The sequence below is a fragment of the Anser anser genome (assembly GCF_964211835.1).
Source record: "Anser anser genome assembly, chromosome: 9".
Classification (NCBI taxonomy): domain Eukaryota; kingdom Metazoa; phylum Chordata; class Aves; order Anseriformes; family Anatidae; genus Anser; species Anser anser.
In genome coordinates this window covers 3,054,572-3,071,890 of record NC_139729.1, presented here as the reverse complement: position 1 = coordinate 3,071,890, position 17,319 = coordinate 3,054,572, and the positions used below count along the sequence as shown (strand labels likewise).

At 37.5% G+C, this 17,319-nt stretch overlaps 1 protein-coding gene across 1 annotated transcript in view; it reads right to left on the bottom strand.

Annotated features, from left to right (window-relative positions):
* LOC310904446 (phospholipid scramblase family member 5-like) overlaps positions 1-4,988 on the bottom strand; it is a 155,020-nt gene extending 150,032 nt beyond the window's left edge. Inside the window, exon 1 of the mRNA XM_083849194.1 lies at positions 3,562-4,988. The gene's annotated coding sequence lies outside the window, so the exon portion shown is untranslated. The remainder of the gene's footprint in view (positions 1-3,561) is intronic.
* Between the last annotated feature and the right edge of the window lie 12,331 nt (positions 4,989-17,319).

The window sequence follows — 17,319 nt, the reverse complement described above, 5'->3', positions numbered from 1 at the left end:
AAGGAGGTGACATCTCCCTCAGAATCACTTGCTCAAGTGTAATTTTTGTATTTTTCAGACAAACGCATCCACAAACACTTGGACTGCTGACACTCCTTTTAGACAGACTCTATCCTAAGGCCTCCATTGGTTTTTAAGGTTATAGTCCTCTCCTGGCCTGACTCATCACCAGGATAACATCAGTCCCCACTGTAAGCAGCTCACCCTGATACCCAGCCACGGGAGAGTGGCTGGAACCAGAACTTCCAGCAAAAAACTTTTGCCTGCACTGCCTATGAAAGCTATCTGGGTGAACAAAGGCAAGAAAATCTGCCAATAGAAATCAAGAGCAGAAAATCTGGACATGTCGAAGATAAGGCTATATGATGGCCCTATTTATAACTGACCATATGGCAATTGATTTCCTGGTGCTCACACAGGACATCTCCGTGACTCTAGCCTCTGTGCTTCTTTGCACCTCACTCTTTTGCCAGGTTTATTTATACTTTTCCCCAGCTCTGAAGGCAAATCAAGTTAATTGGCTATTACATGAGATTAAGCAAAATAACTAAAGGAAACGAGAATATAATGCTCTGATTCACTGTGCATCATTCTCCATGGGAACTGTGTAATGACATGAAAGCTTTTCCTGCACAAAGCAAGGAGAGCTCTACTTTTCCTGCTGTATGCAGGACTGAATGATAGTGCAGGTTTATACCTGTATAACTACTCAAATGCTCATTCCTACCCAAAGTTTCACACAACTTTCCATTAAACCTTGCCTTTCAATTTGAGACATACTTAGCACCCCCAAAACTAAAGGATTATCTTAAATGCCTGCCAATTTTGCAACTGCGTGATGAAACAAATAACAAATTAAATTATTTTTTTATTGAACACTGTACAATATTAGTCCATTTGGAATAGAGATAAGGAATTAAACAGCCAAAAAAGGCCTTTCCAGTCAATGATCTAAGATGAAGAGATGCCTGGGGGAGAAGACACAAATTTGGAGTGTAGGAAATGAAAAACAATTAGAAGAATTAAAATAATTGTATTTTCCATGAGGGGAAAATAGAGATATGGGATAAATTACCAAGATGGGTTTCTAGAACAAACAGTGCAGCATTCAAAATGGTAATAATGGGGTTTCAAGTAGAGCTATGAGAAAACCTGCTTAGTGAGCATAAATTCAACTTTAAAAAAATTCTAATCACAAATTTGGTGAACCTAGGGAGAGGTTAATTAAGGTTAGCAGAAACAAAGAGGGTAAGGACAAGGCCTACTGCAGCAGTTTCCTCCACCTTCTCAAATTTCCAGCAACTGGAAACAAAAGAATGACTGCAGAGACTGTGGGTGCAAGTAGGGGAGAGTGTAATGTTATCTTGTTCTCTCATCCTATGCTTAACTCACTTCCCAAAAACATTAAGTGATGCAATCTTCATAGCGATGCAACCATTTTTATGAGCTATAATTCTTTTGAAAAGGTGGTGTTGATTTGCTAATTAGCAAGATTGACATATCTGACAGGTGAAACTTATTGTTAATCAAGTGGCACAGAATAGATTGAACCAAATAATATATTCCCTGTTTTTTCTCATGGGCTCAGATTTATCCATTAATTTTTGCTTCCCTAAACACTAAATATAGGCTGAGAATTAAAGAATAGTATCCTACAGTGTATGGTCCTCATGCTTAAGCTGGTTTCCTTCAAAACTACAATCCATTTATCTGCAGATCAAAAGTATGTGCTATCCCTGTCTTTTCATCATATGTAGTAAGTTGGGATTTGGATAAAAAAATAAAATTCATCACTGTCTAATGCAGGTTTCCCTCTTTTAGTCTTGGTCTTGCCCACTTGTATAAGGTGGGATGCTATACTTCTACACAGATTGCAGATTTCACTCAAGTACCAGTTTCTCAATTCCTTGTGTACATGGATACACATCAGAATAATCTGAAACGTGAACCCTCAGCAGTACTTGCAGAAGTAGCCAGTAGCCAAGAGTTAATTTTGGAGACAAAATACTGCAAAACCCTCATAGTACTAAACCCTTTCAGCTGACTATGGCAATATCTAAGTTACTAAAATAACACCTGTAGAGGACATCAGTTGGTGCTAGGAGCCCAGTCTCACCACTGCACGTGCTTTAGGGGGGTTACTTCAGACTAGCATTTGCAGGCTCAGAGGGAGCACCAGCACATCCAGCTTCTCCATCACCACAAGCTGCCAGGGACCATTGTTTTTGTCATCTGCAGTTCACTCTGGTATTTGTGTTACTGCAAAATTCTTTATCACTTATTAGTCTTTCACTCTGAGCCCATTATCATCACAATTAAGAAGGAGATCAGAGGAGTTAATTAGTTGATAGCCTGTTCACCATTGCTCCAGTGTTATCAGTTTCCTAGCTTCTGGTTGTTTTTGTTTGTTTGTTTTTTAATTAACCAGTTCATAACATCAGGACTGGTACTCACTTCAAAAATTACATTTGTAGAGTCCAAAACAAGGGGAATAAAATACTAATGAATTTATGTTGCGTTTATTTATACTTCAGGATTTTAAGGACACTTTTAACATTTTGGGAGACCTAGTTCATTTTTCTCCTACTGAGTTAGGATAAAACAGGATAGAGTGCCCTGGTACAGAGTAGCAAAGCAGAAGTTATAAACAGAAGACTCTGCTGTCCTCCAGTCTTAAGATTAATTGCATTTTCATGAAGATTTTTTTACACCCCATTCACCTTCTATCCCTCTGCATTAACTCCTCACCCTGAGTTTTAACAAATGACTCATCCTTACTAACTCAGCCCTGTCAACTTTCTTTTGGTACATAATATTTCAATAGATAATACAGTATAAGGGAGTCTCCACTAGTCAACTTGATTAGTCATAGCCTCCTCTTTGCTTATCATGCTATTTTATCTATTTTAAAGTCATCTGGAATGTATTCCCTGCTCTGGTTCATACTGTGTTACTTAATGTTGGAAGTCCTGAACAAGACATACTTTATTTGTAAAATTCTGGAACGGCCTAGCTTTAACCAAATGCTGCAAGCACTGAGCTTTACACTTTACTTGAATTTTGTTAACAGCTTAAAGCCAGCTTCACTAACTCCCTGAAGCATCCCTTTCAATAAAACATATCTTTAAGAACTCAGACCCTTTCCACCACCACATACAGGACTACAGTAAAATAAGCTCTACCATCCTATAATCCTCCAGATCTCTGCTGCCACATCACCTACAAACACACCTTGTGTTCTCTCAGAAATCTCCGTCTCTTTCAGAAAACTGCATTTCTTAGAATTCCCCTCTTCACCAGTATCACCACACTGGTTTCAGGTCACTTTTTTTTTTTTAATTATTTTTTTAAACATTTGCTTGAAGAAGTGTTTGAAGTTAAAAGGTGGGATGAAGACGTACTTATGTTCAAAGAGTTCTTCGTAGTTATTACTGAATACATTAACAACACAAACGTAACACTGACCCCCACAGTACCCCCATTCTCCCTCTCAAAAATAAAGTTGTTTTTTTTAAAAAAAAAACTAAATACATTGCGCTATATAAAGAAAAAGTTACCTACCATTTATCCACTCAGTGCATCTATTCTATGCTTAAGGTTTCTGAATATAGGCAGCAAGGAAGGAAGGATTCCCCAGGTTTTTTACATTTATCAGATGGCCAAGTGTCACCTCCCTAAAACTAGTTTCACACACTTTAATTGCTTGTTAGTTCAGCCAACCTGCCTTCAGTTGCAAGATCATTTTTATTGTAATTATGATAGACATGGTTACTTAATGAAAAAAAAAGAAAAGAAAAAAAGAATATTATTACCCTACCACCTTCATTTACAGAATGTGCTGTCTTCTTAGTTATAAAAAAAAAAAAAACAGAGAGATTTGTTCCTAATTAACCTAAAAAGGCTATTCATAGAAAAGGGCCCATTTGTGATCTGATTAAAGTAGTCTGAAATCTTTGGGCCAAATTAGAAAATCTTGTGAAGTATCTATTGTGTTAAAACACTTATCTTTCTTCCTACTCCCCACTCTCCCCTTTTTTTTTTTTTGTACACCAATATATTGCCTTTAAAATGAATTTTTTTTCCCTTCCAAACACCACAATAAAATTGAATAATATGTTTACATGCTAAGGCACTAAACATAGGCTTTTGCAAAATATCCACACAGTGTGTAGCAGAACGGGAGCTAGCTACAATTTTCATATGGCCATTATTAAGTGTGAGCAGACTACAAATCTTTGCATGTTGACTTCCAATTCTCAGTTGACTTTTATTCTGTACCCCACTGAAATTCATGGGGATGTAGTTGTGAGCCAGTCATTATGAAACTTGGCCCTGAATGGGTTAAACAATAAGGATTAAACCCTGATCTCATTGAAGTTAATGGCAGGGCTCTTCTTCACATCAGCTGGTTCAGGATTTCACCCTAGGTCATATGGCAGAATTTTAACCTCTGTTTGAGGAGAAAATGAATTAACTGTCACATGCCAGACAGATGAACACAAAGCAAATTAATCTGTAACCAGAAAACAAGCCACAGGGAACATCACCATCACACACAGCTCCATACATCAAGAGACCTTCTGTTCAGTATTAAAGCTATGAAGGTGCCTCTTTCTCCCTACAGCTCCACAGTCTAGAAGCCTTCTTTGAACGAGTTTCAGGAGACGTCTCTGCTGCCAGCTCCTTTCCATGAAGGAAGTCCAATGGCAACATCTCCCTGATTCCTGATTAATTAGCGGGCTATCCTGCAAACTCACAATGTGTGTTCCATGTAGAAGTGGGCTCTGGCACTGGTCCAACCCAAAGTGTAGGAAGCCAAGTGAAAAATTCTCACCAGTAATAAAAACAGTTAGGGTAATGGAGCTTTTCAAAAAAGAAAAACATTTCATTTGCACTTTGCATTTTCCTTCAAAACAGATGGATGTTCTGAATATGAGTAAATACTAGAATGGGTTGAAAAATGAGCATATTTTGCTAAGAAATTTAAAAATTAAAAAAAAAAAAGGTTTACTCCATTCAAACTTTGAAAAGTTTGAGTTCAAAATTTGTCAATCCACCTTGGACAACATTGTAAAATGTTTTTAAGAGCTGACTCCCGTGCCTCTGAATAGTCCATACTGGAATACAATCAGAAACTATTTCCAGTGCTATTAACAAAGATTAAAATCTCGCTAAACCTTTATGCCACTCTGATAAGGCAGTAAACTTCTAAGAGTAGGGTCAATGCCAGAGTATTAGCTCTCACTTATGGGGCTTCTAAAAGTGATAAGTAGAGTTGAACAACTGGCCATAAAGTAGCAACAAAATCTGTTAATCAGCAGCATGCAGCAAGGCTGCAGAGAAGGCAGTGCTCAAAAAGTTTTGCTTGTTTCTCATGTCTTTTTTACTCTTTACTTTCCATGTACCTCAAAACTTGATCTATACCAAGCATTATTTAAATAGATGAAATTCTGTTCTCTCTCTGTTGGTCTTAACATTCCTGCAAAGTAAGGAAAATAAATGCAGAAGTGGGGAGGTTATTATGACAACTCCTACACTCCATTAAATTCTCTCAGGAAAGTATAAAGTGTGATAAGACAAACAGACTGAAGAAAATGCCCTAAAACCAGAAAGTGACTACCAGTAAATGGTACAGCAAATAGGCAGACTGTGAAACTGATCAGCATATATGGGACAGCCCACTCTGCCCAGGACTGGGGAAAAGGTGTACAATTCCCCACTGCTGAATCACCAGATCTTTCACTCCCCAGAGGCTGCATGGGTCCATTCCCCAGTGCGAGCAGAAGGCAAGATGAGGCTTTGGTAAGCAGAAACCTGCCTTGCCCACTCCACGGCCTTTGCTGTTTGCAGAGGGTGTGGAGCTGGGAGCAGGACCCAGCTCCATCCCTCAGTCCCTAGCAGCTGCAAACAGATGCCAGCTCCTTCACACTTTTCAGGGCAGCACAAAGGGATCAGGCTGTGGTGCTCTTGTTCACATTTAACATGTCTTTTTTCCTTTCTCTCTCTCTCTCTTTTTTTTTTTTTTTTTTTTCAGAAATGACAGGATTTTTAGGACTGGAGGCACATCCAAATAGTGTCAGAAAAAGGAAAGGTTTTGATTACAGTTAGTTATCTGGCACTATCTATCTAGAAATGTCTGAACAAATAACTCCAATGTCAGATGCTGTAGTTCTGGCAGAGTAAAGAAATACGATTAGATCTGGCTGTCCAGATGTCCCAACTTTGAGAATAATATTTTTAAGCACGAACTCATGTACTGCTGCTGTCATGTACTTCAATAGGCTTATTTTATTCCCGTGGGCTATAAATTGTAATAAAATTGAACCAGATAAATGGTTAGAACTGGCCTCTCTTCTGTCATACATTATTTCAATAGAAAACTAGGGTCTTTGTGGGTACAGACCTGAAACTTCTTCCAAGTGCTGACCTGCAGGTACTGGTCATTCTGCTCTTGCAGAGCTATCCAAAAATAAGACCTCCTAGTTTCTATTTCTTTGCTCTTCTTTGAATGCACATTTCCAACTGCCATATGGTGCTTTTTAATTATATTTATATAAATAAACTTTTACATATAGACATACAAACCTATTAATTTCTTCATATTGTCATTTCCAATTATTTTCACCTGCTTTCATTCTTTTTCGTTTCTAGGACCACTGAGATAGCAATGGCTCCTATCACACAGTTTTAGCTGCTTACCAGTTATTTTTGTCTTGGTGGGTTGATTCAGATGAAAATCTTTGTGCCGGTTATGTCGGTGTTATTAGGTTTATGAAATTCTCATGCTTATTTACAAAAGCAAATGCTTGAACATAAGTAATGAAGTAAGTCATTGCCTTTTCTTCTGATTTAAAGAAGATAGCTTTATATGAACAAGCTCCTGAGAATATGTGTTTTTCTGAACTGCTATCTATACTTTTTTTCTTTAACAGGAAAGACAAGCCCAAGACACGGAAGTGGGGTGTCTCATTTTTGCCTAAATCTTGTGCTATTTAGATCCAAGTTTCAACTTTATATGTACATCAGAAATGAACGTTGAGAAAGCAGTTTTGACAGTAGGTGAGTGAAGTTCTCCACTAAAATTTGCAGCCAGGTTGCTTTTTCCTGAAATGAATACGCAAAAGGCTGCTTTTGCTTTCTCTCTAAAATTGTTCACAGGATTGTTCACATTATTTGCGCAGAGGTTTATATAAATGCACACACTCACATAATCTCAAAAACTTTATTTTTTTGTCTATGTGTACCAAAAAAAAAAAAAAAGACAAATATTTTAATCTCTTATTTTTTTCTTAATGTCTAGCTAGAAAGTTCAATTACAGCCTCTCTACTTATAAAAATCATACAAAGGCTTCAAGTCTCAGCATGTTCCAGCAGTAAAGTGCAAACAATCCTGCGGTTACAAAGGCTACTTTGCTGAACCTCATTCCTTCTTCTCTCTCTCCCACCAGCTGAATAAATGAGAGACATATTTAGCAGCTTCAGTAGAAACTATTTTCTCATGCTCCCACTAACAAATCAGGGCACAAAATGACAGTAAGTCACAGGATAGGAGCAAAGGACACAAATAACTAAATCAGAATTGATAAGGGAGGATGAAATGAATAAGGAAAAAAAAAAAAACCACTAAACCCTAAATTCAGGTAGCAGATGAAATCTAAGCATCACAAAAGAAGCAGACAACAAGATGATAGAACATCAAAAAATAATGTATTACAACCTTTTAAAATCATGTTTCCATTCATTATCATATTAGAGGAACAGAAAATGATAGCAATAACATATATTTTAAAATTAGCTTTTTTTCCATTACTCCTGATGCTTCATCCAGCACAGAGAGAACACTACCAAAAAAGAAAGCCACAATACTGTAACTCAGGCACTGATTTGGTTGGAAAAGGATTACTTGCAGTGAATAAAACTTACTAAAATCTCACAGTAGAGCAGTGTATTTTTCATGTTTTGATTCAAGTTCATATCTAAACAAGATTAACCCTTTGCAAAGCACCCCCCAGTGCAGGACTGCATCCATGGCTTCTTTGGGAGGGGGGCAGGCTCTCCCCATCCAGTGAAGCTCTCACCCAGTCCTGCAGAAACTGCTTCAGGGAGATCAGTTTCTGGAAGTCATTGGTTAACTTCCTATCAAGCAGCTTTACACATTTGCAAGAATAAAAAGTTAGTCAAAACTAACATAGCCCCACGATAGCCCCCAGCAACTGCTCTCCAGATGGATGCTGCTCTTTGCTGTGTGGCCCAAGGAGCCTCTGCAGCCCCTCCCCAGCAGCAGCTTGCTTTCTGGTACTTGCTATTTCTGGTGGCAAGGAAGAAAATGACATCTGGCATGTTTTGAATTAGAATGACTAAAGATTTTCCCCAAAACAGTACATTTAAATATATACAGGTCTCATTCAAAAATGGCACAATTCAGGATTGATTTCTATGACCTTTACCACAGGCAATAAATTTCAGACGGAAGACAGAGTGAGGTAGACTGTCCTAATTGCTCCGCATAGCCACAATTAATCTATAGCCTCACTGCCAGGTTTTAATTTGCAGCTGAAACTACCTCAGCACATCAAAGATAGTGATTCACCTCTCCACTAATCAAAATTTTAAGAGCCACTACCAATAGTAATTAGAGAGCTAAGGCCAATCATTATTCGATTCAGCATTAATTAAACAATATTATAACAGTTTTCATTCGGTTCTCTGAGTGCACCAGGAATTTCACTAGAATGGGTCTCATAGATTTTAACTACTTTTCCAGGAATGTTTTGCTCAGTGTAATTAAACTCTCTCAGTCCCTCAGTAACTACAAAATTCAACCCCCTTTCATTGTTACACAATGAAGAACAATGAACGTTCACAGTGATTTGAATGGTTCTCCCTTCTAATAATGATCAGGGAAAAAGCAGCTAGGTCCAGCTTTGTACTTTTCAGTGATTAGATAGATACTTAGGAAAAGGCAACGTAACAGACAATATATACAGATGCTATAAATCATGTAGGTCCATTGAGTGCAGACAGTTTAGAATTAAGGAAACAATTTCTTAAAAGCAGATGTGCCAGTACTTCTAACACCACTGTGGAGATCTTCAGTGACTCTTTCCACTCTATAGCATTTACAGAGGGTCCTATTTTAAATTTTTGGCTTGTCTCTAGTTGGAAAAAACAATGGTAAACTGGAGTCCAGCAGTTCTTCATATCCTCATGAAACAGATTTGGGGAAGGAGAGAAACACCAAATCCTCAGCTTCAGTAAAATGACCAAATGGATACACAGTACGAGATCATACCACCTTAAAATCTGGCTCTGGTTATGTGTATATGCATAAGGCTAAGACAGAAATCTGATCAAACATTTTAAAAATGTAACAAAAATCTTGATTATTAAAAAAAAAAAGGATAAGAAAGAAATGCGCATGATGAAATGAATAGTATTGAGCCCTTATTTGACCTTTATTTGCAACCAAAAATCAGCATATAATTTGCTTAAAATACATATATATGTTATAGCTCTTTCTACTTAGGACAAATACTGTGAGGAGATAGTGTAAACCAAAAAAAAGAGACAACAGTGATTTTATATGGGGTTGCTCATTGCTTTAAGTACCCACAAGGTACCACTCTGAATGCCATACAGGCAAGTGGGATAAGAGGTATAGCTAAAATGAAAGAAGTCAAAGCAAACCCTGTAGGATTTCAGCTTGAGGCATCTTCCTGTGGACTCAACCCTGGAGGTGCTGCTGCATGACCTCCTGGGTAGCTGAACAAGCATACTACACCATGAATAATTGGCAGCTAGGGCAAATCAGTTGTGTGACTAACACACAGGGATTTGCGGAGAACGTAACAGCTGTGTTTCAGACCCCAAGTTAAGCTCAGTTTGTTCCTAAGATGCCTTCAAATAATACATTGATTAAATCTTCCAGACACTTAGCTGTAGCTGCAGCTATGGAAATGACAAATGTTAAGCTCTAATTGTCCATGTTCTGTACAACCCTCTTCTTTTTACCAAACCCTTCCTCTCTTGTTACTTTGTGTGCCTTAAAAGATGGCATAAATGATATGCAATGGGCTCCAGGGCGGATGTGAATGGCACTGGTGCTAAAACAAGGTTTTGCAACAGGATAATGAGGGACAAGATGTAATGAAACATGAGCTTCCAAGTTAACCTACCTGTCATGGTTTGTTTCCTAAGGAAAGAATAGAACAGTGACAGTGCTCAGCTTCAAATCAAAATATTTTATTGCCATGCCAGGCTGTACAAATGTTGTCCATGTGTAAGAAAGCAGAAACCTTGGGTAACTGTCAGCAACAGATACAACATAGGACGCATCTGCCCAAGATAACACTTCACAGTGTGTTTGGAGTTTTATCCCCTGTGTCCATTTGTCATAATTGTCCATTTCTAAGTTGGTGGCAGGTTGCTACATAGCATGATGCTATCCCTGCCGTCTCTTTCCTTTCTCCTAGGGTTATACACAGTTTTTCCTCATCGTTTTTTAATGGAAAGTCTTTTATCATTTCTGGTAATGTAAGCAAGTATCTTCCTAACAATATCTTATACTACTCATACTGGAACAGAAAGTGCCTTTTCTTTAGTGTTGCCATTTCTTGCCACATGGGCTGCACTGTCTCCCTTGTTCCAGTTCTCCTTTGTAGCAAATGATTCCGGATTTAATTAGCATCCCCCTTAGTTTTGCTTTATGACTGTAATCAAAGACCGTAGAGAGTATCAGTATTTCTCTTTGTCTCTAGTCTGTGCTTCTAGGTTTCTTGCATACTGTCCCAAATGGTTAAATATGTTAGTGGAGGCTGATGTTAACATAACTTGGAAGAAAGATTCAGTCTGATCCTTATTAGAAGCTGAATGTCGTTTTTGCTTGTTAAATAGCAAGGCAATTTTGTTCTGGTATCCTAAGCCTTGCTATAAAGCAGGAAGAGATTGATGTGATAACCTAATCCAACCTCCTGTACATTATCTTGTACAAGACAGTGCCCTTTATCCTCATTTTTTAAACTTATTTGTACAATGAACTTTCCAACATGCAAAAAAGATCTTTCACATACTATGGTGCCAGATTGCCACGTGAAATGAAGCTCAAGTATCAGCAGCAGCACTGCTACATTCGGAATCCTCAACCCAGGAATTACCATCTTGTCCCCAAGATTGTGCAATACTCAGCTTCTTGGCCGCACCCATCACAAACATGATTCAACAGCAGTAGTATCCATGCCCAAAAGATAACGTTATATTTCTGATGTCTAGCTAGCTAGAATACTGGAGTGGCCATATAAAAGCAAATAATAACCTTTGTTTACATTTTGTCCTGCTCCCTGATCTGTCTCAGAAACTTCTGAAAATACCCCAGGAGATTCAGAAACCTGTCCAAGGCTTCACAAGAAATAAAAGGGGAGGCATGGCTCTCAGATATGCTAGGCTACCTCCCCTCATACAGAGGTATATAGAACTATACATGTACATTTCCCATGTTTTTCAAAGGTGAGTGCCTCCTGTATGCCCATATTTCTGAGTACCATAAAGATTTGTGTTTTCCAGGAACAGCTAAGAGCTTCTCCACAGTCATGGCATGTGATGGCAGAGGGCAGGGAGCTCCCATCCCCTTCTCCCTTGAGCTCCTCTATTAAAAAATGACTCTGCATTTTGTGCCCCTTTAGACTTGGTGTGGTGATGAAAGAATTCACGTTAAAAATTAAAAAAAAAAAAAAAAGAAACGATTGCCAATCTTTGCTAAACAAAGATTTTTTTGCTTGTTATCATTATTCAATGTGGGAGAGAGAAACACTAAAGAAAAGGCTCAAATATATGGAAACTTTGAACTCCATGGATCAACATTTGTTACATAAGAAGGTTTTTCAAAATAACTAGTTCTCCACAAAAACAATAAAGAGATAACCCTGCTTTAACAAGACTCCATATGTTTGGGCTTTTTTTGTATTCTTTTTGTGTGTATGTTTTATTTCTTGCATCATGAGTCATGAGATGCAGTCAAGGAATTAATTTGAAGCTTGAAAGCTAAAAGGAAAAGAATCCGATATGTGTAGTTCTGCAGCCTCAGATTCTTGTATCTAACTACATAACATATTTTCTTTCCACAGGAGGTAGTTATGACAAATTAGAAGTCTGAAAATTTTCTGATGGTGTAAAGGCTCCAGCTGTCACTAGGGAGATAGTGATCAGATTTCATAGCTGCGTGGTCCCATGGCACCACTAAGAGTTCCATATGGTCATCCAAATGTTTCAACTAAACCCACAAAAAAATTCCACGATGGCTTTTGCTTTTAGAAAATAAAACTCTGCATGTAGGAATTTTTCATAAAGTGATGCCGATAAACAAAACTTTCTTGATTTGGTTGTCTGAGAAGAAAATCATTATTACACTAATTTTCTTTGTTTCAGGTTCAAGTGGATAGAAATAGCAGCCGTACAGGACACATGCCTCAGCTCTAACTTTTTAATCTTGCACAACTTACATAACACGGGGTTGGCTGGTAAGTGGACATGCAATGAATAATTAAGGTGTGTATATGTACTTGGTGATAAACAGTAATTTCTTCAAACCACTTCCCTTTTGGTATAAAACCACTTCTGTTAAATTGTTAATGCTATTACTGTGGATAGAGACTCTTCCATTCATGTCAAAGATGTCAGCATAAGCCTCACACAATAACAAATGACAAATGCATAATTTATTGATTCTTAAATGGCTATGTCCTTGGATGTATTTCTTATAACTAATTTGCTTGGAGACACATCTGGCTCCTGAAGATAGCATCTGTTTTAAAGAAGGTCAGTGCTATATTTTAAAGTTAAAGGCAGAAGAGCATAATCTTTTATCTGCTTTGTTTCTCTGCCCTTTTAGCCTAGAAATTAAAATAACTCTCAGTCAATTCTGTCTACTGATTTTTATATCAAATCAAAAATTGTGCAATCTGTTGTTCAGTTTTGAAACAACAATAAAAGTGTGCACACACATTGTGCTAACAAAGTATACAGGGAGAGAATGTATAGGTTTCAAGTGACTGCCTACTGTATGAACTGAACTATTTAGAAAAGGAATTAAATCTAATTCTGTTGCTGCATCTTTTCATTAATATTTCTATTCTACAAAGGTTACTCAATCTATTTCAATAAATGGTGCTAACGTACCCAGAATTTGTTTTATTCAGATGCACTGCTTATGAGCATGAGTCTAAAATCTTCTTGCATAAAATTTGCAAACATCGAATACTGCAGTGTTTATTCTCTTATTAGGCCACAAACCGTGACCTCTTTCCCAATTATTCTTGTACATACAAAGTCTGATCCTGAACATGTTTTGTCATTTCTACATGATATTTTTGCACATATACACTCCAAGTGCTTTCAACCTGTGCATCTTAGTAAATTCAGCAAATTTCCACTGAATTTTAGCAGTATGTATTTTTACCCACCTTTTGGTGGGTACACTGAAATATAAAACTGGAACAATAAAATATAAACAAATGCTTAAAATCAGCTTGAATTTTGCATTTAAATAGGCAGACACACGTACAAATGGTTTAGAAACTGACATTTTAACTCTGTGATGAACAGCTAGGCACTTTTTGCTTTTATATTTCACCTTGCAACATACACAAAATGTTTAATTATTTGAGGATTAATGGAGGTAGTTTATAATTAAGCTGAAGTATGAACTGATGTCATCATCTCAGTATGATGATGTACACTTTTATGCCAAAGCACCTGTTGTTTTGGAAGGAAGCAGCTGATATCATTATCTACCCAGCCAGATAGCCTAGTTTCCTGCTGCTTAAAAAATTATCCTAAGGGTTACCTAAGTTGGGGTAATACAGCATTTACTTTTTCATGCTCAGGATAGGAGAGAATGCATAAAATCGCTTTATTCTCAGTCAAAGGCAGAAAGGGGAGGAGGGTGGGATGGATTAATCATGCTAAAACTGTTAATATTTATTTGTGTGGAAAACATACCTTGCTTTTTTTTTTTTTCATGCATACATATACATGTTCAATGGTAGTATAACAGATACAGAAATGCATATATGATTGGACAAGACCCCTTTATATAGCACAAAGGAGCACATCCTCTGCTTCGCTGTGTCTGTTTTTCACCATATGATTAACTCTGACCAATGTATAGCAAAGGTTAACACCAGTGGGGGATTTCTCCTGCATAGAGGTGGTCAGCTGGCAATCTGCCCATCACTCCTGATGTTAAGATGAAAAGACTTTTCTGGGCTGATTTGGGTAGCTGTGATAGAGGGACTCTGATATGGCTGGTGTGTTATGGCCATGAGGTCATTGCAAGGTCTTATGCCAATACTATAAATTAAAGCCGCACGCATGACGACTCAACAGCACTGATTCAGGGATCTACAACCAGCCTTGGGAGACCCATCCTTCCATCCGTCCAAGAGCAGGCTGACAGAACATGGAACCATGCCCAGAGTGTTTTTAGCATGCCTCCAACTATCAGGCTTTCATCCGAATTGTGGTGCTATGCCAAAGTTGTTCATTTGGGTTCGTGTCAACCTGCACTACTATAAGGAAAGACAAGATGAAACACTAGGGAATGTGGCTTTTGGGAATTTTTGCCTCTCCCTGAATGATAGTTTTCTTGCTTTCTGAGCCACGTGATGCTACATTCAACACATTTTCTTTTTGCAACAGTCTCTGTTGTGTAAAGGTAGCATCAATACATTCTGTGTCATTTTCTGAGCAGGTGCAATATAACGCATTTTCTAAGACGAGTCACCTACATAAAAGAAATAGTTGAAGTTTTGCTGTTTTGCTTAATTCAGTCCTATTTTGTCTTTTCTTCCTTTATTTCTCATTTGTATTGCCTTTTCACAGAATCACAGAAAAGGTTTGAAAAAACCTCCAAGATCATCTGGTCCAACCGTCCCCTAACCACCAATATTACCCACTAAACCACATCGGTAAGAACCACATCCAACCTTTCCCTAAACACTCCCAAGGATGGTGACTCCACCACCTCCCTGGGCAACCTTTTCCAATGTACACTTCATCCATCCAGCTTTCAAACACTAGAACATCTCTTCTCTCTGCTTTCAATTTCCTTTCAAGAATATTCCTATGGCTGCTCTTTCCATAGGCCTGATGTCATTTTAGAAGGAAACACAGGCTAGTATGAGGTAGAATTCCCAACCCTCCACATCTTCTGGGACATCCTTTTGCTTCTTAGATCATCCCACCCAATAATATGAATAAAGAAACTTTTGACAGAACAAGTTGTGACTGAAAGAATCTTGCAGTCTTTATCCTCACATCTTACATCCAGTTTTCCCCAGAACGTTTCCTGTTGGTTCCTCCACAGCTGTCTTAGGGAAATAATGTTTCTTGAGTGTAACTATTTAGGTCTTGCCAAGAACGGGGGACATCTGGCTTCTGTGCTGTGTTTCATCCGTCTGCACTTTATCTCTATTTTGCAGTTTCCCTGTTTCATTTTCAGGAACATTTCCAGGTCTCTCTTCCTTTCTCATGATCTATTATTATTTTCCCCTTGATTTTGCTATGTGCATTTATGATAATAATAAGAGTATTATCTTAGTGATCTTAGATTCTTAAGTGATCTTCAGTAAATAACAACACCAAAATATATACTTACTTATTCCTTTTACTCCACAACACCTCACTGGAGTTAACGTGGCTGTCTTAGTACTAACAAGCATTACGAATTTAGCACCAGTTTGGGGGCTTTGTATTTGTATTACAATTTGTAATATATGCAATAGACTAATCAATGTTTCTAAGGTATTCTTACTGAGTTTCATATCAGATGGGAAATAAGGTGTAGTAGCTTCATGTCAGAGGAACACTTACGATGGTGTTTTATAATGAGGGCATGCTAGAGATCAAATTAGTATCCTAAATGGGCAAGAGTTCAGCACCGTAACCATCATGACGTTGTGTGCATTAGCTCTGTATGTGCAAGGGAGAAAGACACCTGTCTAGACATTTATAGATATTGAAAGTTACAGCCATCAGCACTGAATGAAGTTAAGACTTACTCTAATCTTCTTCCTGTCCCTTTCAGATCATAAAACTGCCTTGCCAGTTAGGTTTTCAGTAAGTTATTTAATAACGCAGAAAGCTATACTGCCACACCGAATGTACAGTTACTGCCTGTGGGTATGCAGTGTGTTTACAGCTGGTGCATTCTAAGCCTTCAATGCTATTTTTCTATTTGCTAGACTTCAAAGAAAGTATGGCATGCTGTTTTTCATGATACCTTGCTCTAGTATCTGACTAGCATAATGAAATGCTGACTATGGGTAACAATATAAATTTCTCTTCTTTTCTTTTTCTTTTCTTCCCAGACCAGATTGCAATACTTAGTTTCTCTAATATTATTTCAGGTAATAAGAAAAATGACACTCGAAAAGTTTGAAAGTATTTGCAGAAATTAGAAATAAATTTCTAACTTAGATGACAATGTGCGCATCTCCATGTTGTGTGCTTCTAACCAGTGACAATGTGTGTATCTCCATGATTTAAAAAAAAAAAAAAAAGGGGGGGGGGAAGTAAAAAAAAGTGAAATATGTCCTATGCTTCCAAGAATTAGAAAACTAGTTATCAATATATAAACAACCCAAGGGTAATTAATTACAAATTTGTATTCAATCATTTAAATGGCTGTAAGTTACACATCCCCTCATTTTTTCTTTCTTTTCCCCAAAATAACTTTGTTTTTAAAAACAAGCTTTTAACGTAAAGCTCAAATCAAACTAAGATTGAACTTTTGTGTTGAGCTAAAGAGAGAAAAACATGGATGTATTATCAAAATATTTTTGTGCTGTTTGACCTTGGAATTACATGGATCTTTCTTTTGCAAACTTGAGTGCATGGCTTCCACTATTGACACTTTTTCATTTCTGGATCATTAGCTGCATCAGTAATGATTACTTAATTATTACTTGAATAAATATTAAGTAATCTGAAGACCTCCTCTGACACTGCCATTTCAGGAATATTTTGTGTGTACTAATTTTTAGCTCATGTTCTTTTACAGAATTTCTAAAATCCCACCCAAGAAAATCTTGACAATCAATACTTTAATCTTTATTAATTGTTTGCTTCTGAATTCTTTGGATCAATGAAAGTTTTGTCTAGACACTGCCTCAATAAGAGGCTCCTTAATTTAACACCAAACTGAGCAATTTCTAGAGGTAGAAGTCCTCCGTATAAAAGTCTTAATCAAAGTTTTAGAATTTACTTTCTTCAAAATTAATTTCCTTCTGTACACTGAAATGTGATGGTAACAAAGAATAAGCAGAA